Genomic DNA, 24,058 nt, shown 5'->3' on the forward strand with positions numbered 1-24,058 from the left:
TCTGCCCGGTACCATAGCTGCTAGAACCTCTACCGCCGTTGCCACGGCCTCCAAAACCACGCCCTCCAGAACCTCGGCCCCGCTGGCCACCAAAAGAAGCAGCAGGTTGAGAAAACCCTGCTGGTGTAGAGAACGCTGGTCTCTGACTCTGATAGGATGGCTGAGCAACGCTAGCTGCAGACATCTGCTGCCCAGATGCCTGACACTCTCTTGCGAAGTGACCCGGCTGGCCACAAGTAAAACAACCCCCTGGTGCTAAACGACACTCGCCTGGATGTCGACGTCTGCAGTTCTGGCAAAAAGGAAAACTAGCACCTCCGCTGTTACCGCGCCCAAAACTGCGGCTGCTACCGCTGTTGCCTGAACTGTAGGTGTACGGCTGATAACTCTTCTTGACACCCCTCTTCTTGTTCTTGTACTGAGAAGGTGCCGATTGGTAGCTACCACCACCACTATGCTGTCCAGGGCCAGAAGACTTCTTGGTCTGAGAAGGACCAGAAATATCCCCAAACTGCAGTAACGAGCTCTCCATACGCCGAGCACTGTCTACTACGTCTGTAAAATCTCTGCGTGTCTCGGTCAGCAAACTCACAAAATCGCGCCCTAAGCCTTTTACGTATCTGTTGTTCACCCTTTCCTGATCTGTCTGCAAGTCCGGCGCGAACCGACCCAACCTCACGAACTCTGTCGTATACTCGGATACTGACCTATCATCCCTAGTCAGCGTAAGCAACCTGTCCCTGTGACCCTCTGTCACTGAAAACGGCAAAAAGAAAGCTCCGAATCTCGCCACAAACTGAGCCCAAGAGATGGTAGCCATGTCAGCATGAACAGAGCTACGAAACCAGTCCCCAGCTGAACCCTTCATTGACATCTCGACTAGAACGACGGTCTGACGCTCAGTAGCCTGTAGTCGCCGAGCATTCTGCTCAACCTCCTCGAGAAAATCCAGTGCGTCTCCAGAACCGTCAAACTCTGTTGGCTTCAATCTCATGTAAGCCAAAACCAAATCTCTGTCAGTGGTTCCAACACCACCAACTACTGCACCACCAACCTGTGGTTGCTGTTGCTGGGCAATCTGACCCAAAACCGCATACTGATCCTGCAAAGCGACCTGTCCCGCTTGCAGCTGAACCTGGTTGAGTTGTAACGCCGCGACTCCAGCCAAAAACGTGTTGAAGTCGAAGTCGCCCAACTCAGGTTGTGCCACACCTGGCGCTTGAGCACCTCCTGCAGCACCGCGTCCTACGCCTTTGCCTCTACCTCTGCCAGCTTGGCCTCGGCCACCACGACCTCGACCAGCTCGACCCCGACCAGCTGGGCCTCTGCCTGCTAGTCCTCTACCAGCATGAACCTCTGGTTCATTCTGATCCACCTCCATAGAGATCGCGTCATCAGCCTCAGCATTTTGCTGAGCCGCAACACGAGTACGAGTATTCATTCCTAAGAATGAAACAAGAACAATTTAAATAACACATAAAATTTCATACCCAAGCATGAAATAAAACAAGCACCAATTAAGATTTCCCGAGAAATCAACAATGATAAAAATTTATTCACCCAAGTGAAAATAACAATATAGTAAACAATAAAGCAAATAAATTCACACGACTGACTCACGACATTCCTATAGGAGTAGGCAGAAAGTTTTGAAAACAAAAGATGACGTTTCAAAGACAAAACTCGAATCCTAATTCCGCAGTAGTTCCTAGGACAATTTAACCACTTAACATGCCAAACAATAAACACTTAACATTTAAAAGGCCTTGGTTTGAAACCAAAGCTTTGATACCAAGTTTGTCACGACCCAGTTTCATGAATCGTGACCGGCGCTAGGGTATGGGTATGGTTGTACCAAAACCCGTAGCAAGCCTTGCGGATAACAACTTAGATACATTTAAAACAAAGTACCTGCAGAAAATCACATGCTCGGGGGGAACCGAGACTTCAGCCTAATCTAGCAGTACAGATAAACAGCATATATTTAAAGTACGCTTAATCTCAAATAAACTCCAACATGGCAATATAATATAAATGCCATAAAACTGTAATCATGCCACAAGCGATAAGTAATAGTTGGACCAATCAAACAACAATAGTCTAAAATATAAACGTAAGACTAAGACATGAATAATATGAAACTACTACTGCGGTCTAAGAGTTTAAAATAGTTCGACACTTTATTTCTGAAATAAATAAAGAACCTCCGAGAATGAAGAAACGGAGATCGACCAAAGCTCAAATCATAAACCTGGAAAAATTGGGAAAACAACGGGGTCAGATTTACTGAGTAGAGTTTATATAACCATTTACATTTATTAAGTTAAAAACCTTTAAAACGTTTACTAAAACATTTTCATTATGGATTATCAATGAAACCCTAAACCATAATTCTAAATCCATTGTCGTGTCGGTGAGACGTATCTCAATAACCGATCCCCGACTATCTCTTAATAAATAGTGAGCCCAGGAGACGTATCTTCCACTGGTGCCCTCACTAAGGTGAGACGTATCTCAAACCTACCTCAATACCATAATCATTACCGGTGCGCACGCAGTCCCGATGATGCCCATCGAGTAGCACGTTCCAAATCAAATCCACAATGCCGAAAATAGTTCAAAAGCTGCTTATACATATATATATATACAAAAAAATACATTTGTTTAATAAAGAGGTAAATAGAGATATAAACTCACTGCTTGCTAAATCCACGTGATCCTGACAAGCAATCTAACTCTGGTTCGCCTCTGAAGTACGAACAGTCGACGGGTCTAAATAAAATATTAAAATCATAATTAAAATCAGACCCTAACTCTAAAGAGTACTAAACACCACATAGGACCAGTACAACACAAAACCAAGTCACATTAAACAAACACTTATATTAACGCATTCAAATTATAATCCAAGTTATAAGGTACAAATCATATAATCACCTTTAAAATAGTACATAAACTAATTTAAATAAATCCGAGTTAAAAATCCATATTAGTGAGTCAGCCGAGTTATATAAACTACCAAGCTTCTTCCCACTTATTGGGCGACCACAGTCTAACCCAAACAAAACTTTTAAATTTTATAAACCCGAGTTTATAAAATAAAATACTTGATAAAACAATTATCTATATTAAATAGAATTTAATATCTTAATATTCAAGTAACCCAAGTTACAATCAAAACTTAAATATTTAAAGTCTATAAAAGTTTAGGGACTAAACTGTACTTTAGCCAAATAGGGACTAAACTGTACTTTAACCACTAAGGGCTAAATGGTACTTTAGTCAATTATAAAATCCAATAAATTTCCCATTCTTAATTTACTAATTAAAAATCAATTAGAAATCCCAAAAGATAAAACATAACTTAAATAAGTTTTTTAGAAACTTTTAGGGGCTAAATTGCAATTTAGCCAATTTGACATTTCGATTAAAATTACATATAATTACCCGAGTAATTATATTAATTTAAGTTATAAAATATCTAGCGTATTCTAATTGTCTATTTAAAATCAACGAGTTCAAGTTATAAACGAAACCAAATTCAATAGATAAAACTAACTTAAAGGATTCAATTGATTTCAATAAAACAAATTGGTGACTACACATGATAATTGACCATCTCTTTTAATTCAAACAGAAGCCATTACCGCCATCACCATTGCTGCAACTTTTCACGAAATTGAAAACAATATTTAACCTAGTCTTGATTCCTCTAACAAACATAAACATAAACTTGGTAACATCACAATCTAACATGATCAAGAACAAGTTACAGAAACATCAAGAACAACAGCCCAACATAGCACGCAGAAAAACGAGGAACGGCGAACACCAAACGATGAGGCAAACCAAAAATTAAGAGCTATCAATCCATAACTAACAACCCACGAGATTATACATATTAACAAGTAAAATCATAGCCAAAAAGGGAGTGAATCATTCGGCAGAAACATGAAAATCAAGAACAGAATATACACGTACAATTTCGATGAAACAGCGGCGACTATATCGCATAGAATTACGTACCGTTTTGACAAAAACAAAGATGGAAATTGAAGAGGCGTGTGTCTATAATCTTATCGACGAAACGGAACTGGATTCGACCAAGAAACGAAGGAGAACGAATCAAAATACAGAAAGCCGTTCAAAAGCAAAAATCTGAGATTATGAAAAAGACTTACCGAAATTTTCTGTCAACTTCGGAAGGGATTACGGCTAACGATTCCTCAGCGAAAACGGAAAGGAATGATGGCTACGGGTTGTCTGATGTGTGGAGAATAGATTAGGGTTGAAAGTTTGTGATTTAGCTAGGTCGGAATAGGTTAGAATGATAGACAAAAATGCCCCCTCGCAAGGTTGCAAGAGTCTCGAACGAGAACAGCCTCTCAGGCCTGTTTCTCGTTCGGGACTGGCCTGGTCTAGAACGAGACCAGACCCAGAATATGATTCTCGTTCGAGAATCATCAGATTCTCGAACGAGAATTTACAAAAGGTGCTTTATATATTTTTTTTTCTTTTTCTTGAATTAAAACATTTTATGATTTAACTACAAATCTACCCACTCACGAATCAACACGAACCCGACCTATAACTTCGATTTTATTTCAAAACGATCGGAAAAATTTGTCGGAAAAACGCTGAAAATTTACGGGATATTACAAGCGTTTGGATTTGTTTCGTAACGTTTTAAACGTTTAGCTTAAATCGCTCAAATGGGGAAACATTTGAATTTTTTCCGTAACGCTTGGATTTTTATCGTAACGTTTTAAACATTTGGATTAAATTGCTCGGTTTATAAACGTTTACAAAATAAATTCAAACGTTTCCCCATTTTAGCGATTGAAGCCAAACGTTAACAGACATTACAAAACGAATCCAAGCGTTTCACTTTTTTAACGATTTAAGCCAAACGTTTACAAACGTTACGAAACAAAACAAAACGTTTTACATTTACTTAAACATTTAAACCAAACGTTTAAAAAGGTGAAATATTTGGATTTGTTTCGTAACGTTTGTAAACGTTTGGTTTAAATCGCTAAAATGGTGAAACGTTTGGATTTGTTTCGTAACGTTTTAAATGTTTGGCTTAAATCATAAAATGGGGAAATATTTGGATTTGTTTCTTAACATTTTAAACGTTTGGCTTAAATAGCTAAAATGGGGAAACGTATGGATTAGTTTTGTACCGTTTGTAAACGTTTGGCTTGAATCGCTAAAAAGGGGAAACGTTTGATTTTGTTTCGTAACGTTATAAAAATGTTTGGATTTTTTTCGTAAAATTTGTAAATTTATGGCTTAAATTGCTAAAACTTGAAATGTTTGGATTTGTTTCGTAATGTTTTAAACGTTTGGTTTTGTTTCGTAACGTTTATTAACATTCGGCTTAAATCGGTAAAAAGGTGAAACGTTTGAATTTGTTTCGTAACATTTGTAAACGTTTGGCTTAAATTGCTAAAAAGGTGAAACGTTTGGGTTAAATCGCTAAAAAGGAGAAACGTTTGGATTTGTTTCGTAACGTTTGTAAACATTTGGAATAAATCGCTAAAAATGTGAAACATTTGGATTTGTTTCGTAACGTTTGTAAACGTTTGGCTTAAATCGTTTAAAAGGGGAAACGCTTGAATTTATTTTGTAACGTTTGTAAAGTTTTGGCTTATTTCGCTAAAAAGGTCTGAAATATCCCGTAATTTTAATTTTTTTTTTAAATATTAATTTTAATTTTTACATTCTGCCAAGTTTTAAGTAATTTATTATTATTATTATTAAAAAGTTTTATTTGACTCATTCGTTAATTCGGCCGTGTTTCGTTACAGGAAAATTGGTTAGTATTATTAAATTTAAAAGAAAAAAAAAGAAAAGAAGAAAAAGGATATATTCCATGCATGCAAAGTAAAGATCCCATGCATGCCTTATTCTTTGTTTAAATCAATGTAATATGGCCCATCTATTTTGTAAGCATGAAAATCCCATGCACTTGCAACATTAAAACCCATGTTTCTTATTATTAATTTGGCAGAAGCGGGAATCACCATCCTTATTCCTTATATATATATATATACACACACATATATATATATATATATATATATATATATATATATATATATTGCTGTTTCACGTGTTTTTCTTTCTTAAACTTAAAAGTTCCCATCATTTAAAATAAACCCTATCCGTCTATCCCTCCAAACGTTCCTGAGATTTCCTTTCACCTTAATCCTTTCGATTCAAGATCCGGTAAGTAATTCTCATTGCTTTTCATGTTTTTCATTCGACATCGCATTGCCGTTCTTAACTGATATCTCTATCTTTTCGGCATAAATCTGAGTTTTGTTTTGATTCGTTCATCCATTCCGTTGTCCTCTATTATCGCTACGTTTAGGAATCGATTACGGTACGTATCATTCTTTGTTTCGACGCCGTTTTGATTTCGCCGTGTAAATGTTATATTGCTGCCATGTTCTTGGTTGTGGCTGCCCTAAGTGTTTTCTTTGCTTAAATGATTACTCTGACTATTTTTCTTAGGTTATGATAAATCTAGTATTGTTGTTCATGAAGAAAGTTGCCATGATTAGTGTAAATCATGCATGGTTTTAAGCTTGCTTTAGATTGATAGTTACTGCAATTTTCTTGAGTTTGGCGGGAATGGATAAGTTCAAATAGGATATGGCTTTTGATGTTTGTTCATGGTTGTTTAAGTTGGTCATTAATGCATTAGGTGATTATTTGGCCATTTAAGTTCATAATTTCTATTGTTTTGTTTAGTGTTATAGCAATCCATATTTAAGTTTTTATCTTTCAATTATTATGACTCTAAATAAATTTGTATGATTATTAGAAAACTATTATTTTGGTTATTACGATTTGAAACCGAGCTTTTGATTATCGTTTAGGTTGTTAAAAATGCTAATTATATTAAATCTAAAAAAATATTATTTTATTTATAATTAGCTTGATATTAATAATTATACTCTAAAAAACGGTAATTATTTTATACGCTAAATTCATATAATTACTTGGGTAATTATTATTTAATTTAAAGTTTGACTTAGCGTGTCAAACTGGCTAAATTACAATTTAGTTTTTAAATTATTTTTTTAACTTATTTTAGTTAAGAAATTTGTCGGTAACTATTGGTTACTTGTGTTTTAAGCTATTGAGTTCCGTTTTAATATTTAATTATTATTTTATCAAATGTACTATTATAGAATTATAAACTGTGGTTTAACATTTTTTAAATTATTTGGGTCGGGTTAGACTTGGGTCGCCCGACATTTGAAGTTAGATTGGTAGTTATCGGTAACTCGGCTAACCCACTATTTAAAAATTGATTTAATTTACTATTTAAATAATATTTTCCGAAACGGATTTTAAAGTGTGAACTCAATAGACTTGTTATTTATGGCTTATTTATGATTTTATTATTATTTGAGTATTATGATTACTCTGACTTGGCTTTACATTGATTTGTCGTTTGTGCAAGTCCTATGTGGTGTCTAGTACTCTCTAGAGTTATGGTCTGTTTTTAATTATTATTTTATACATTGTCTAGACCCGTCGACTGTTCGTACTTCAGAGGCGAACCAGAGTTAGATTGTTTGCCATTTTTTACGTGGAATAACAAGCAGGGAGTTTATATCTCTATTTACCTCTTTATTAAACAAATGTTATATATACATATATATATATATACACACACACACACACACACACATATATATATATATATACATATACATATATATATATATATATATATATATATATATATATATATATATATATACATATATACATATACATATATATATACATATACATATATATATATACATATATACATATACATATATACATATACATATATATATATACATATATACATATACATATATATATATACATATACATATATATATATACATATACATATATATACATATACATATATATATATATATATATACATATATATATATACACACATATATATATATATAAGCAACTTTTAAACTGTTTTCGGCATTGTGGATTTGATTTGGAATGTGCTACTCGATGGGCATCATCGGGACTGCGTGCGCACCGGTAATGATTATTATGGTATTGAGGTAGGTTTGAGATACGTCTCACCTTAGTGAGGTCACCGGTGGAAGATACGTCTCATAGGCTCACTATTTTATTAAGTGATAATCGGGAATCGGTTATTGAGATACGTCTCACCGACACGACAATGGATTTAGAATTGTGGTTTAGGGTTTCATTGATAATCCATAATGAACAAATGTTTTATTAAACGTTTTAAAGGTTTTTCAACTTAGTAAATGTAAATGGTTATATAAACTCTACTCAGTAAATCTGACCCCGTTGTTTTCCCAAAAACTTTCAGGGTTATGATTTGAGTGAGTCAGCTGGTCTCCGATTCTTTATTTCCTCGGAGGTTTACTTTATTTTATTAAAATTATTAAACTGATTTTATTCTTAGACCGCAGTAGTAGTTACAAGTCGTATTTTTCTAATATTTGTTATCAGAATTATTCTATTGATTTAAGTGTTTTTTTTTTTGCATTAATGTAATAACTTGGGTTATTAAATATTTATGCTATGTTGGAGACTCACAATTGATCGACCATTTATTATATAAAAAATGTTGTATTTTATGAACTGCTAGAACTAGGCTGAAGTCTCGGTTGCCCCCGAGTATTGGTTTCTTGCAGGTTATGTATGTATAAGGTTATATGTAAGGCTAGCTACTGGTTTTGGTACAACCATACCCATACCCTAGTGCCGGTCGCGATTCATGAAAATGGGTCATGGCAAGGTCAAACGTTTAGATTTGTTTGTAACGTTTGTAAACGTTTGGCTTAAATTGATAAAATGGGGAAACGTTTGGATTTGTTTCATAACGTTTGTAAATGTTCGGCATAAATCGTTAAAAAGATGAAACGTTGGGATTTTTTTCGTAACGTTTGTAAACGTTTGGCTTGAATTGCTAAAAAGATAAAACGTTTGAATTTGTTTCGTAACGTTTGTAAATGTTTGGCTTAAATCGCTAAAAAGGTGAAACGTTTAGATTCGTTTTCGTAAAGTTTGTAAACGTTTGGCTTAAATTGCTAAAAAGGTGAAACGTTTGGTTTTGTTTCATAACTTTTGTAAAGGTTTGGCTTAAATCTCTAAAATGGGGAAACACTTGGATTTTCTTCCTAGCGTTTAAAACGTTACGAAACAAATCCAAACGTTTCACCTTTTTAGCGATTTAAGCCAAACGTTTAAAAAATAACGAAACATGTAATATTCCGTATTTTTCCATCATAGTTTCGTTGTGTTTCCGACTTAGTTTCGGATTATTAATGGTGGACTTAGCAAGTTTGAAAATTCAATTGGGGTTGAAGTATTATATTGTATGTGTCGTGTGAGTTTTCGAATGCGATTTGATTTTTATCCGGATTATAAACGATGTTGTGTTCGTGTGCCTTCTAAATCTAACATGTTTTGATAAAACATTTATATCTCCCAATTGAACTGTTGGATCGGGTTCATTTTTGGATATGCTGTGCACGACAAAAAGTTGACCGTAGGATTCAAATTTGAGGCGATTTGGAGGAGAGATGGAGTGTGCGATCGTGCACTCAATTGTACGAACGTGCACTATGCTGTTACGGCATTTTAGGTATGTAAATAGCCTCTTACGTTTTTAAAACCTATTTTTCATAGTCTATTGTTTTCTATCAACCCTATCCGACTCCCTCACCCTCAGACACTTTGAAATATTCTACCATCATCCTTTATCATTAGCTTTCGCATTCGATAAGTAAATCACGTTCGTTTCATTCGTTTATTCTATTCATTATCGTTAAATACGTTCTAAGTTAATATCCCTCATGGTGTAGCGAATTTCTAAGATTGTTGCTACGTTACATCAGTAGGCTATATCCTCCTTAATCTCTATGATTCTTAACCTTGATTTCGCCAAACGGTACGTAATTGATTCTGCTATAATCATTGTCGTCTTATCGTGTTCGTTTGTTCTAAACTGTGAACCTCCATATATTGATTCTCTGCTTATGGTTTGGTTACTTTTGAGTATTGATTATGGCATCTAAGGATTGTAGACTCTTGCATTTTGTATGTTTAAATCCTTGAACTCATAACTGATGATTCCTCGCTTAACTTCTGTCTTTCGTTTTGGTTCTTGATGTTCTGCCGAAACTTTTAATATTGATTTTCCAAGCTTGCTTTGATTCTTACTAAGGACTTTAAATTTGTTAGGGTGTTGTTGATGAGTGGATTTTAGGTTAATAATATTGTAGGTTGTTAAGATATCTTGTTGATTTGATGAAATCTTAAGCTACGGTTTGAATTGTGTACTGTTATGTTGGTGTATTGGGTTCTTGTTATGTAGATGATGATGTGTCCCTTGTCTATTGGCTGCCATGATTTTCTTTTGACTAAAGGTTCTTTAAAGTCCCTGAATTGTTTTGATTAAAACTTTTTAATTCCTTAAGTTATTTATAAACTGTTTTTATAATTTATTCTGATTATTAATTTACGAAATTGGATTCGACTTATTAATTAACAATTTAAATAATATTTTTATTTATAATATGAATTACATTGGGAGTATATATTTTAAATTTATCCTTAATATTAACCCTATTATAATGTAAATGATGTTAGATTTAATCATTTATTTTGACTATATTAAATGGGAATTGGGGATTTCATTTTAATTTGAAAGTTGTTAAGTTATTTTAAGACCTAAAAATAATATTTGAGTTATTAAAAATTAAATTAATCATTATTTAATTATTAATTAGAGATTTTGGGCTTAGCATGCCAATGTGATTAAATTTATATTTTTAAACTTTTGGATTTCGTTATATAAAATTCGACAAATTGAAAACGATGATTATTTTATAATCTAAATTAATATAATTACTCGGGTAATTATATTTGATTTTGAATATCTTTTTGGTATGTAATTTTGGCTAAATTACAATTTTTCCCTTGAACGTATTTAAAACTTATTTGATTAAATTTTGATTGTAACTTGGGTTACTTGAAGTTAAAGCTATTGGGTTCCGTTTTAAATATTGATTTATTATTTAATCAAAGTTGATTTTATAATTATAAACTATGGTTTATAATTGGATATGATTATACTTATTTTATCAAAGTGATTTTGGAAATTATAAACTCTGATTTATATTTTGATAAAATATTTTGGGTCGGGTTAGACTTGGTTCACCCGACATGTGAGGTAGCTTGGTAGTTATTGGTAACTCGGATAACCCAATATTTGAGGAAATGAATTTAAGTTATTATTTATTTATTATTTAAAGTAATATTTTACGGAACGAATTTTAAAGCGGAAACCCAATAAATTTGGCTTATTTATTTATTTGAGTATTATGTTACTCGATGTGGTTCATTTTGACTCAGGTCATTACGTGATTAACTATTCATTCTATTCTAGCTACATTTATACTTGACTCGGTATTGTGCTAGTCCTATGTGGTGTCTAGTATTCTTAGAGTTAGGGGTTAAATGGATTTTAACTTATATATTGTTTTAGACCCGTCGACTGCTCGTGCTTCGGAGTGTACGCAGGTTAGCTATTTGCCAAGATTCACGTGGATAAGCAAGCAGTGAGTTTGTAGTGCTGTTTACCACTTTATTAAGTACCGTATCATATTTTAATATTATAAATGTTTTTGAATTGTTTTAAGCGATTATGGATCTGGATTGAAATGAGCTACTCGATAGGCTTGTATCGAGACTGTGTGCACCGGTAAGTGCTCTGGGATCGGCAAACTAAAGTCTTGCTTACGCTGGTATATGATGAGGATCTGTTCCCGTCCACTCTGGGTTTATCAGTATGCTACTTTATACTTATGCTGGGATCATTTCAATACTGTTTTTCCATAATCATATTATATTAGTATAAAAGATTTTGATTTAAGGGTTTTAAACTTAATAAATGTAAATAGTATTGCGAACTCATCTCAGTATATCTGACCCCGTTGTTTTCCCAAATTTTCCAGGTTTATTATTTTGAGCGAGTCTGCTGATCTCCGAATCTTTATTCCTCGGAAGTTTATTTTCTTTTAATAAATTGTCAAACTACCTTTATTCTTAGACCGCAGTAGTAAACTAGAGACCTATATTATTCTAGTCTGTTTGTCAGATTTCTCTGACTGACTTTATTTTATACTTTGGCATTATTATTGTTTAACCCTGTTTATTTTTATTTAATGGAAGTACTTATATTTAAACTGTTAGCTTAAGTTGGAGTCTCGGTTTCTCCTGAGCATTTGATTTTCTGCAGGTTTATATGATTGGTGGTTTTCCGCAAGACTTGCTACGGGTTTTGGTACAACCATACCCATACCCTAGCGCCGGTCGCGATCCATAAATTTGGGTCGTGACAAACTTGGTATCAGAGCTTTGGTTTAAAACCAAGGCCATTTGCATCCTATGTGTTTACTCTGCTAAGTTTGATATTGAGTCATAGGTACTTCTGTGGAATTAGGTTCACGTCTTGTCTTTGAAATGTCATCTTTTAATTTTAAAACTTTCTACCTACACTGACAGGATTGCGTTGAGTCAGTCAGTATTTATGCTTTGATTTGATGCTTTTAGCTTATTATATTGATGTTATTTCACTTGGGTGATTTAATTGCTTTTTATTTCTCTGAAAATCTCATTTTGGTAATTTGATTTAATTTCATGATTGTGCATGATGTTATTTTCTTATCATGTTGATGATCCGTTTTAGTGGTGATAGTATTCTGGCCTTTATGTCTTTAATAAAATTGTTGATGTTGAATTATTTTATGAGAACTTCTGGCGTTGGTTGAGAGCCTTGATTTTAAAAATAATATTTTGTTAAGCTTTGACATTATTTCGGGTTTGAATGATTTTTGACTGAATTTTTTTATCACGTTTTGTGGATTACGTTGCTGGCCACGTATTGGTTTTAAATTTCCTAAAGGAAATTATTTTGGCCTAACTGGTGTTTTGATGTAAAAAGTCAAATGAGTAGTGAGGACACGACACCCTAAAATATTATTTTCAGTATCTTGGCAGTAAAATGAAATTCTTATATTTCAAAATTTAACATTTGACTTAGGATTGAAAAAAAAAGCTGTTATTTTGAAATAAAATTAAATTCTCGTATAAAAAAAACTTAATGTTATGTCTAGCATGGTGTGTTCAAAATGTTTGTTTTGAAATAAAATTATTTATTTAAAAGGGGATACCGTTTTGATGATTTAATATTATTTTTGTAATTTTTACCATATTTTGGTTGTCAACACTTTGGTGTTGTTGGTATTATGCTCGATTTGCTATTGTTGATTAAGCTTGTGTTTCAGAAAAGGTTGTTAAAGAATAATTGTTTTCATACTTAGAAAATGAGTCTGATGTTGTTAATTGGGTGACGTCGAGCTTCTTATTTTGAAAATATTGAGATTTATTTTGAAATGCGTTTTTCCGGATTTGAAAATGTTTTGCATATATTTACAAATGGTAATTGCGGGTTTGACTTGGGTCACCCAAATTGTGAGTTGAGTTTGGAAGTTGTAATTACTCGGCTAACTCGATGATTTGAAATTGGGGCATTTGGGGAACAATTATATCTATTGTTTTATAAAAAGAGGTTTTTAGAAAATGATTTTAAAACTGTGGGGCTCGACATTAACTTGAAATCTATTTTGTAAATATTATCTTTCGAAATGAGTTTTGATAAATATTTTTGATCAATATCACATTTCGTTTTATTCTGAATTGACGTTTTGAAAATGTTATTACATGATTTAATCATTGTTTGGCTATTTAAGTTACTGCCATGTCAGTAGGATTTCGTTGATCACATAAGATGTTCTATGCTTAATCCTTTGAAATTTATATTGGTTATCTATCTTAATGAGTAATTGTTTTACTGCAAAATGCTTAAATGTTTTTCGGATGTGTGTACAATTATTGACCTATATTATTATGTCGTTATTTTTTTGTCTCTCGTTAAGTTATGCCATGGTAGTTTTGTGCTCGTTCGCCTCATTGTGCAAAGTATCACGTGAGGACACTTCTCGCAAGTTTTTCTTTGGCTTAACTTGGCATTGGTATCGATGTGCATTTCGAACCTTTGTTTTGACCCTGCGATTAGTTTAGATGTTCTAATTGGTTTAGTTGCATCGAATGTTTGGACTCTGTAAATCGAAGTTATTAATTTTGTCATCAAGAAATTTGAGGAGCGATTCTCAAGAGCTGTTTACAGATTCGAATTCCGAATTTGTCCTGGTTAGAGGAAGGCGGGTATAGTTATATTACTCCGCACCGGTCGAATAATTTTTCTCGTGAGTGATTTTTCGAGCGTTATGGGTTTTACGTCAGGCTCGTTTGTGATAAATTGTAGTATCGAAATTCCGGCTGTTAGCATTCTAATATTAGATATGGCATATTGTGAATCGGGGTTGATCAGCGTAGTAATACACTGGTGTTTTCTTTAGAGGAATCAGTGAAATACCAAACTTCATAGTGGAGCTGTGAAGGCGGTCGTGTTGCTTTGATGCCTTTGGAAAATTTTCAATTCGATTTGAGGGGGAATTCTTTGTTAGGAAAATTTTAGTATTGTTGTTGATTTTGGGTTATTTCGTTAATGACGATGCAAATTGGTGGACTAAAATAATGAAGATGGAGAAATATGTCAAGATGGACGAGTGCACCTCTCACAGAGTGTAATGTCTAGAGAATGTTTTAAAGGAAAATTGATTTCAAATGTAACTTGTTAAAGTAATTGAAATGCTTTTATCACGTAATTCTGCCCATACATGTCATGGACATGCATTCAAAATGCCACGAATAGGATACTGCATTGAGCATTAAATATGATCACTATTTAAAAGAGAATTAAATAATACATGCATTTAATACATTAATCATGACATTAGATGATTAGGGTTGAATGCAACTCTTTGGAGATGAGAGCTGTCATCACCCTGGCGCACAATTGTGTAAAATAAATTTTATCAGTGAGACTTTTCAAGAAAAAAATATTTTCAAAAAAAAAAAACAAACTCGTGAGTTATATTGTGAAAATAATGTTAAAAAAAGTTGTTAAATTTCAAACGATTTTGAAATTTTTATATGGTTGGTATCTAGACAAATACTATGTGATGACGGTGGTGTTTTAAGAAAAATTGCATTGTAAGAAATTGTTCATATTGTTAGAATATTTGTACTTGATAAAGAAGAGTTATGGTTATAAAGTTGTACTCGAGGTTTATTCGTGGTGAATGCGGGAAAATATTGAGTTAGGATTAAAGAATTATGTCAGTTTAGAGTTTATTATTTGAGGATTTTAGTTTTAAGAAAATTGGTTATGCTCTGCTTGTTCATTTACACTAAAAGATTTAAAAGAAATTTAGTTTTTACAGATTCGATTTTTTTTGTTTTGTTTAAAAAGTTTTGGTAACGATATAAAAATTATTTCGTAAACGAAGGGATTTTGTTTTGCAAAAATTTATCTTTTGGGAAAGAGATGAAATTTTTGTCAGTTTGATTAAAAGTGAATTTTAAGATTTTTCAAAAGAAACGATTTTATAGAAATCATGAATTTATTTTTAAAGTAAAATTTGGTGGTGATTTCAAATTGAGAGTGTTTTATTATATTGATACGTTTACAAGCAAAAAAAAATTTCAATGGGTTAATTAATTTCGATTGAAAGTGAAAATTAAATTTGAGGTGCCAGTAATTTCAATTTAAAGGTGGATTGCGTTATTATATATTTGTATTTACGAAAAGCGTTGTTTTAGAGTTTTGTTATGTTTTGAGTGTAACCAATAATCCTATTGATTGCGATTTGATCTTAATGATCTACGATAGAATTCGGGGTCTTAGTGTTTCAAAATAAATGTCGAGGATGAAAAATATTGTTGTCTGAAGATTAAGATATGTATTCGTTAAAATTGGTGTGTTTTCTTACGTCTGGGTTTGAAAGGTTGATGAAATTGTTGAACTGATATTAGTTAGTTGAACCAGGACGATTCTAGTGGTATTTAGTTTTAAGTCGTTATTTGTAACAGAAATTATAAGAAGGACGACATATTGAATTGTTGATAAGCTTTCTCATTTGAGGTCATTGGTATTTTGACCACTATAAGTTTTGTAGTGCGTAGGTGTTGAGTGATGTAAGATTAATTCCAGTGAGAGTGTCAGCATGTTTTAGTTGTAGCGTTGGAGTTCGGCTTATTAAGATTTCGATTTATTTTTGGGATTGCTCCTACACTTATGGTGTTGCTTTGTAGTCTTGGAGACTTGATCTGGTTATTTTGAAACTTTTCCTCGTGTAGCGTGTTGGTTATTTCCCGGTTGTAAATAAATTTCTAATCCATTCACACGTGGTGTTTAAGAAGTTGATTGAAGTAGCAAATTGTTGAACCAAGAATTTTTCGCGTATGCATGTGGTGATCATTCGAATTTTCGATCTAATTCTATCTTCGAAGTCGTATTTTAATAAGTTGGGGAGAATGTCCGTAAAATTTTCAGCGTGTGTTCAGTTATTATGGTTTACTTCGCTTTAACTCTTCTCAGTCTTATTTATGATAAGATTACCCTTAGGTAGGAGTTTTGTTTAAACTTTTGAGATTGCAGTGATGTTTTTACTTAGGCGGAATTAAGCGGTTTTTATTTTGTTATCCGTTGAGTTGTCCCTCGGCCGTGAGTAATCTTGAAAATCAGAAATTTTTATGCGTATATTTTCTTTCGTTCGGTCGAGAATGCATTACTTCGTATTTTGAGTTATGTGTGAGTTTTACGTATTGTAATTGAGTTCTTATTACTTGGCTTTGTGGTAAATTCGAGGACGAATTTATAATAAGTTGGGAAGAATGTAATATCCCGTATTTTTTCGTCATAGTTTCGTTGTGTTTCCGACTTAGTTCCGGATTATTAATGGTGGACTTAGCAAGTGTGAAACTTTAATTGGGGTTGGAGTTGTATATTGTATGTGTCGCATGTGTCGTGTGAATTTTCGATGGCGATTTGATTTTTATCCGGATTATAAACGATGTTGTGTTCGTGTGCCTTCTAAATCTGACATGTTTTGATAAAACATTTATATCTCCCAATTGAACCGTTGGATCGGGTTCAGTTTTGGATATGCTGTGCACGACAAAACGTTGACCGTTGGAACCAAATTTGAGGCGATTTGGAGGAGCGATGGATTGCGCGATCGTGCACTATGCTGTTACGGCATTTCAGGTATTTAAATAGCCTCTTACGTTTTTAAAACCTATTTTTCATAGTCTATTGTTTTCTATCAACCCTTGCCGACTTCCTCACCCTCAAACACTCTGAAATATTCTACCATCATCCCTTATCATTAGCTTTCGCATTCGATAAGTAAATCACGTTCGTTTCATTCGTTTATTCTATTCATTATCGATGAATACGTTGTAAGTTAATATACCTCATGCTGTAGCGAATTTCTAAGATTGTTGCTACGTTACATCAGTAGGCTATATCCTCCTTAATCTCTATGATTCTTAATCTTTATTTCGCCAAACGGTACGTAATTGATTCTGCTTTAATCATTGTCGTCTTATCGTGTTCGTTTGTTCTAAACTGTGAACTTCCATATATTGATTCTCTGCTTATGGTTTGGTTACTTTTGAGTATTGATTATGGCATCTAAGGATTGTAAACTCTTGCATTTTGTATGTTTAAATCCTTGAACTCTTAACTGATGATTCCTCGCTTAACTCTTGTCTTTCGTTTTGGTTCTTGATGTTCTGCCGAAACTTTTATTATTGATTTTCCCAGCTTGTTTTGATTCTTACTAAGGATTTTGAATTTGTTAGGGTGTTGTTGATGAGTGGATTTTAGGTTAATAATATTGTAGGTTGTTAAGATATCTTGTTGATTTGATGAAATCTTAAGCTACGGTTTGAATTGTGTACTATTATGTTGGTGCATTGGGTTCTTGTTATGTAGATGATGATGTGTCCCTTGTCTATTGGCTGCCATGATTTTCTTTTGACTACAGATTCTTTAAAGTTCCTGAATTGTTTTGATTAAAACCTTTTAATTCCTTAAATTATTTATAAACTGTTTTTATAATTATGTTAGAATTAATCATTTATTTTGACTATAATAAATGGGAATTGGGGATTTCATTTTAATTTGCAAGTTGTTAAGTTAGTAATATTATTTTAAGACCTAAAAATAATATTTGAGTTATTAAAAATTAAATTATTATTATTTAATTATTATTTAGAGATTTTGGGCTTAGCATGCCAATGTGATTAAATTTATATTTTTAAACTTTTGGATTTCGTTATATAAAATTTGACAAATTGAAAACTATGATTATTTTATAATCTAAATTAATATAATTACTCGGGTAATTATATTTGATTTTGAATATCTTTTTGGTATGTCATTTTAACTAAATTACAATTTATCCCTTGAACGTTTTTAAAACTTATTTGATTAAATTTTGATTGTAACTTGGGTTACTTGAAGTTAAAGCTACTGGGTTCCGTTTTAAATATTGATTTATTATTTTATCAAAGTTGATTTTATAATTATAAACTATGGTTTATAATTGGATATGATTATACTTATTTTATCAAAGTGATTTTGGGAATTATAAACTCTGATTTATATTTTGATAAAATATTTTGGGTCGGGTTAGACTTGGGTCACCCGACATGTGAGATAGCTTGGTAGTTATTGGTAACTCGGCTAACCCAATATTTGAAGAAATGAATTTAAATTATTATTTATTTATTATTTAAAGTAATATTTTACAGAACGGATTTTAAAGCGGAAACCCAATAGACTTGGCTTATTTATTTATTTGAGTATTATGTTACCCGATGTGGTTCATTTTGACTCGGGTCATTACGTGATTAACTATTCATTCTATTCTGCCTACGTTTATGCTTGACTCGGTATTGTGCTAGTCCTATGTGGTGTCTAGTATTCTTAGACTTAGGGGTTGAATGGATTTTAACTTATATATTGTTTTAGACCCGTCGACTGCTCGTGCTTCGGAGTGTACGCATGTTAGCTATTTGCCAAGATTCACGTGGATAAGCAAGCAGTGAGTTTGTAGTGATATTTACCACTTTATTAAGTACCGCATCATATTTTAATATTATAAATGTTTTTGAATTGTTTTAAGCGATTATGGATCTGGATTGAAACTAGCTACTCGATAGGCTTGTGTCACGACCCATTTTCATGAATCGCGACCGGCGCTAGGGTATGGGTAATGTAGTACCGAAACCCGTAGCTAGCCTCCCATAGAAATCATAAACACATAAACCTGCAGAAAACCAATGCTCGGGGCAACCGAGACTTCAGCCTAAACTAGCAGTTATAATAATCAACAGTTAATATAACATGCTTATTCAATTCTGAGTCTAAAATAGATTTGTCATAAACCAATATAATAATATAACATGCCAAAGCAATATAACCAGTCGAACCAATCCGACAAATAACTGTAATAATAGTAAAGACGTCTAGTCAACTACTGCGGTCTAAGAATAAAATAGTTTGACAGTATATCAAAATAATGGAACCTCCGAGGAAAAGTAAATGCGGAGATCACCCGACTCTCTCAGATCATAACCCTGGGAAAATTGGGAAAAACAACGGGGTCAGATATACTGAGATGAGTTCATACCACTATCTACATTTATTAAGTGGAAAACCTTTAAAACGTGTAAAACATTTAATAACGATATTACGGATAATAGTTGGAACCCTAATCCACAATTCTAAAAATAATCATAATCCAATAGGTCTGGTCCCGAGAGCTGGGCTACACCGAGTTACCACTAACCACACTTATACCAGAGTCCCGAGAGCTGAGCTACACCGAGTTACTCTACCTGGTCCCGAGAGCTATGCTCACACCGAGTTACCACATTTCCATATATACCTTACCCAGATCAATACCGGTGCGCACGCAGTCCTAATGATGCCCATTAGGTAGCACGTTCCAACTAAGAGCCATAATATAAAAACAGTTCGAAATATACGTACAGTATATATATTTAATATTAAAATAACAATTTACTTAATAAAGCGGTAAATAGTAAATATAAACTCACTGCTTGCTAATCCGCGTGAAATACCGGCAAGCAACTAACTCTGGTTCGCCTCAGAAGCACGAACAGTAGACGAGTCTAGACAAATAAAATAATTATTAAAATCAGACCCTAACTCTAGAGAGTACTAGACACCACATAAGACTAGCATAATTAACACGTAGTAAATAAACAATCCAAAATAACACAAAAATATCCAAAAGTTAATAAAGCCCAATTAATATAAGTCTATTGAGTTCCCGCTTAAAATCCAATTTATAAATATTATTTAATAACTTTAAATAATAAATAATTTACAAATAGTGGGTTTGCCGAGTTACCAAATAACTACCAAGCTAACCTCACTTGTCGGATGACCCAAGTCTAATCCGACTCAAAACGTTTATCAAATATAAACCCGAGTTTATATTTATAAAACAATTTAACAAAATAATAATCCATTTTAAAAGCGGAACTCAATAACTTCAATTCTAAGTAACCCAAGTTACAAAATCAAAAACTTAATCATTTTAAGTTAATAAAAGTTTAGGGACTAAATCGTACTTTTGCCAAATAAGGACTAAATTGTACTTTTGCTAATTAGGGACTAAATTGCACTTTAGTCAATTTGATATCCGAAATCAATTTATTGCTTTTCTTTATAATTAAAACCAACAATAAAGTTATTAACCAAAAATCCACTTAATTAAGTTATAAAATAAGTTTAGGGGCTAAATTGTAATTTAGCCAACTTTTGACAAAACGACATTTGAAAACAAATATAATTACCCGAGTAAATATATTAACTTAGATTATAAAAATATCGTTACAATAAATCAATTGTAAGTTATAATGAAATTTAAGTTATTATCAATTAAAAATAAACCTAAAGGACTTAATAATATCAAGCCAAATAAGATGGTGACTTAACATGGCATTTATACCATCATCTTCAACAAAAAGAAAAAGAACAGAGCCATATTCATGCCGCCATTTCTCATTTGAATTAATCAAAACCGAACTAAATCCCATTCACTATATAACTAACAACTTAAACACTTAACACAAATCCAACATTCCCAATCCAATCATACTACCTTCATTCAATAACCCAACAATTTAAACACAACCAAATCACAAAAACTAACAAGAACCATACGGCGAAACCCAAGATCATGGCATGATAATATTTAACCAAAATCTAATTAACCCATTAACAAGGATGCCAAAGGATGCCAAACCATGAAGAAGAAACAAAACCTAAGCCTAAAGCATGAAGGGACACAACGGCAGCAACCAACAATTCAATGAACAGAATTTTAACAAAACCAAGCGATAAACCGAACGGCAAAAGAACGAGATCAACGGCGTACCGTTAAGCGAAGCGAACGGATTGAATCGAAGGTAAACGAGTCTAGAACGCCTGAGATCAAACGGTTTCAGTTTCGATCTAGAAACGAACACACACGGATCAGAAAACCGAAGTATGTTCAAAGCTAAAAATCTGAAATGGAAAAGGTTAAGAACACTTACCACGGGCTGAGTTTGGAGCAGATTTTGGAGGTGAAAAACATGAAGGGAAAAGAGAAGGATGGTGGCTAGGGCTAGCTGAATATATAGAGAAGGAAAATAAGGAATCAAATCAGCTAAGAAGGGAAAGAAATCGGAATGGTAACGGCAGAAATTAAGCCTCCTAACTGCCGTTACCAGTCTCGAACGAGACTCAGCAAAAATGCTGAGTTCCCGTTCGGGACAGCCTGGTCTCGTACGAGACCAGTGCAAATTTTGCACAGTCCCGTACGGGACAGGCACAGTCCCGTACGGGACCGTACGGGAAAACATCAGGTCTCTTACGAGACCTGATTTAACCCTTGGTTCAACCATTTGGTTGAACCAAGACCCAAAGGAGAAGTTTATATATTTTTTTTAAAACCGAACCGAAGATGAATCGAACCACAATTAAATTACGAAACTTCAAATACCCCACAAAATACATCCGGAACCACGTCGGAAATTATAAAAATAAATTTAAAATTTTACGGGATATTACATTCTCCCCAACTAATTAAAATTCGTCCTCGAATTTAACACGACAAGTAAATCACATCAGAACAACACGTAACACAAGTAAAAACTACAAAGTCACAGAAAAACAAGATATTGTACCTCACGGAAATAGAAAAGGATAGCGATTCCGCATATCCAACTCGGTCTCCCAAGTACACTCCTCTACAGAATGATTGCGCCAGAGAACTTTGACCATCGGAATCTCCTTGTTCCGCAATTTACGCACCTGCGTATCAACAATCTCAACTGGTTGTTCCTCATAGGACAGCTCCTGGTCAATCTCAACACTCTGAGGCACAATCACGTGCGAAGGATCAGAAATGCACTTTCTCAACATAGACACGTGAAACACAGGATGTACTAACGACATGTCTGGCGGTAAAACCAGACGATAAGCCACAGCTCCAATCCTCTCCGAAATCTCATAAGGACCAACATACCTCGGTGCCAACTTTCCCTTGACACCAAAACGAACCACGCCTTTCATAGGCGAAACCCGAAGAAATACGAAATCACCAACCTGGAACTCAATGTCTTTCCTCTTCGGATCAGCATAACTCTTATGCCGACTAAAAGCAGTCTCTAACCTCCGCTTAATCAACGGTACCTTCTCAGAGGTAATCTGAATAATCTCCGCTCCCGAGAGTTTACGCTCTCCGACCTCCTCCCAACAGATAGGAGATCTACACTTGCGCCCGTACAAAGCCTCATACGGCGCCATCTCGATACTCGCATGATAACTGTTGTTATAGGAAAACTCAATCAACGGCAAATGAGTATCCCAGCTACCCTGAAAATCGAGAACACACATCCTGAGCATATCCTCCAACGTCTGAATAGTCCTCTCAGACTGACCGTCAGTCTGAGGATGAAAAGCTGTACTGAAATCCAACCGAGAACCCAAGGATTCCTGTAACGCTTTCCAAAACCTCGAAGTAAACACAGAACCTCTGTCTGAAACAATAGAAACCGGTACACCATGCAAACTGACAATCCTGTCGATGTACAACTGAGCCAACCTCGAAGCAGCATACAAAACCTTAATCGGAAGGAAATGAGCTGACTTTGTCATACGGTCAACTATCACCCAGATGGAGTCGTATCCCTGTCGAGTACGTGGTAACCCAACCACAAAATCCATAGCAATCCGCTCCCACTTCCACTCTGGAATAGGTAGTGGCTGCAGATAGCCAAAAGGTCTCTAATGCTCCAGCTTCACCTGCTGGCACGTCAGACACTTAGAAACATACTCAGCGACATCCTTCTTCATCCCGCTCCACCAGTAGGTACCCTTAAGATCATGGTACATCTTAGTAGAACCCGGATGAACACTATAAGCAGACTTGTGCGCTTCTTCCAGAATCTGGTCCCTCAAACCATCTGAATCCGGAACACACAATCTCGAACCATGTCTCAGAACACCATCCACAAATGTAAATTCAGGATTTCCATCCTGCTGAACTTCCTCAATAATCCGTTTCAACTGTGAATCCTCAGCTTGTAAAGCTTTGATCCGATCAATCAAAACGGGTTGCACTTGCAACTGTGCTAACAAACAACCAGTCTGAGAAATCTGAAATCCATAGCCTGAAGCTATCAAACTGTGCCACTCTGTAACCATGGGTCTACGCCCAATCTCAGAAATATGAGCCAAGCTGCCCGAAGACTTGCGACTTAACGCATCGGCTACCACATTAGCCTTACCAGGATGGTACTGAATAGTACAGTCGTAGTCTTTCAGCAACTCTAACCACCTCCTCTGTCTCAAGTTCAACTCGCTCTGATCAAAGATATATTTCAGACTCTTATGATCAGTGAAAATCTCACAAGTAGCACCATACAAATAATGCCTCCAAATTTTCAGCGCAAAAACCACAGCTGCCAACTCTAAATC

General features: G+C 34.2%; 1 long non-coding RNA gene across 1 annotated transcript; it reads right to left on the minus strand.

Moving 5' to 3' along the window:
* Window positions 1-2,127: 2,127 nt before the first annotated feature.
* LOC126671867 (uncharacterized) lies at window positions 2,128-2,806 on the minus strand. The gene is made up of 2 exons (XR_007639161.2): window positions 2,698-2,806; window positions 2,128-2,251 (listed from the first exon to the last, which is right to left on the minus strand). It is a non-coding gene; the product is annotated as an uncharacterized LOC126671867 (long non-coding RNA).
* Between the last annotated feature and the right edge of the window lie 21,252 nt (window positions 2,807-24,058).

Source organism: Mercurialis annua, linkage group LG3 (genome assembly GCF_937616625.2).
Source record: "Mercurialis annua linkage group LG3, ddMerAnnu1.2, whole genome shotgun sequence".
NCBI classification, from domain to species: Eukaryota; Viridiplantae; Streptophyta; class Magnoliopsida; order Malpighiales; family Euphorbiaceae; genus Mercurialis; species Mercurialis annua.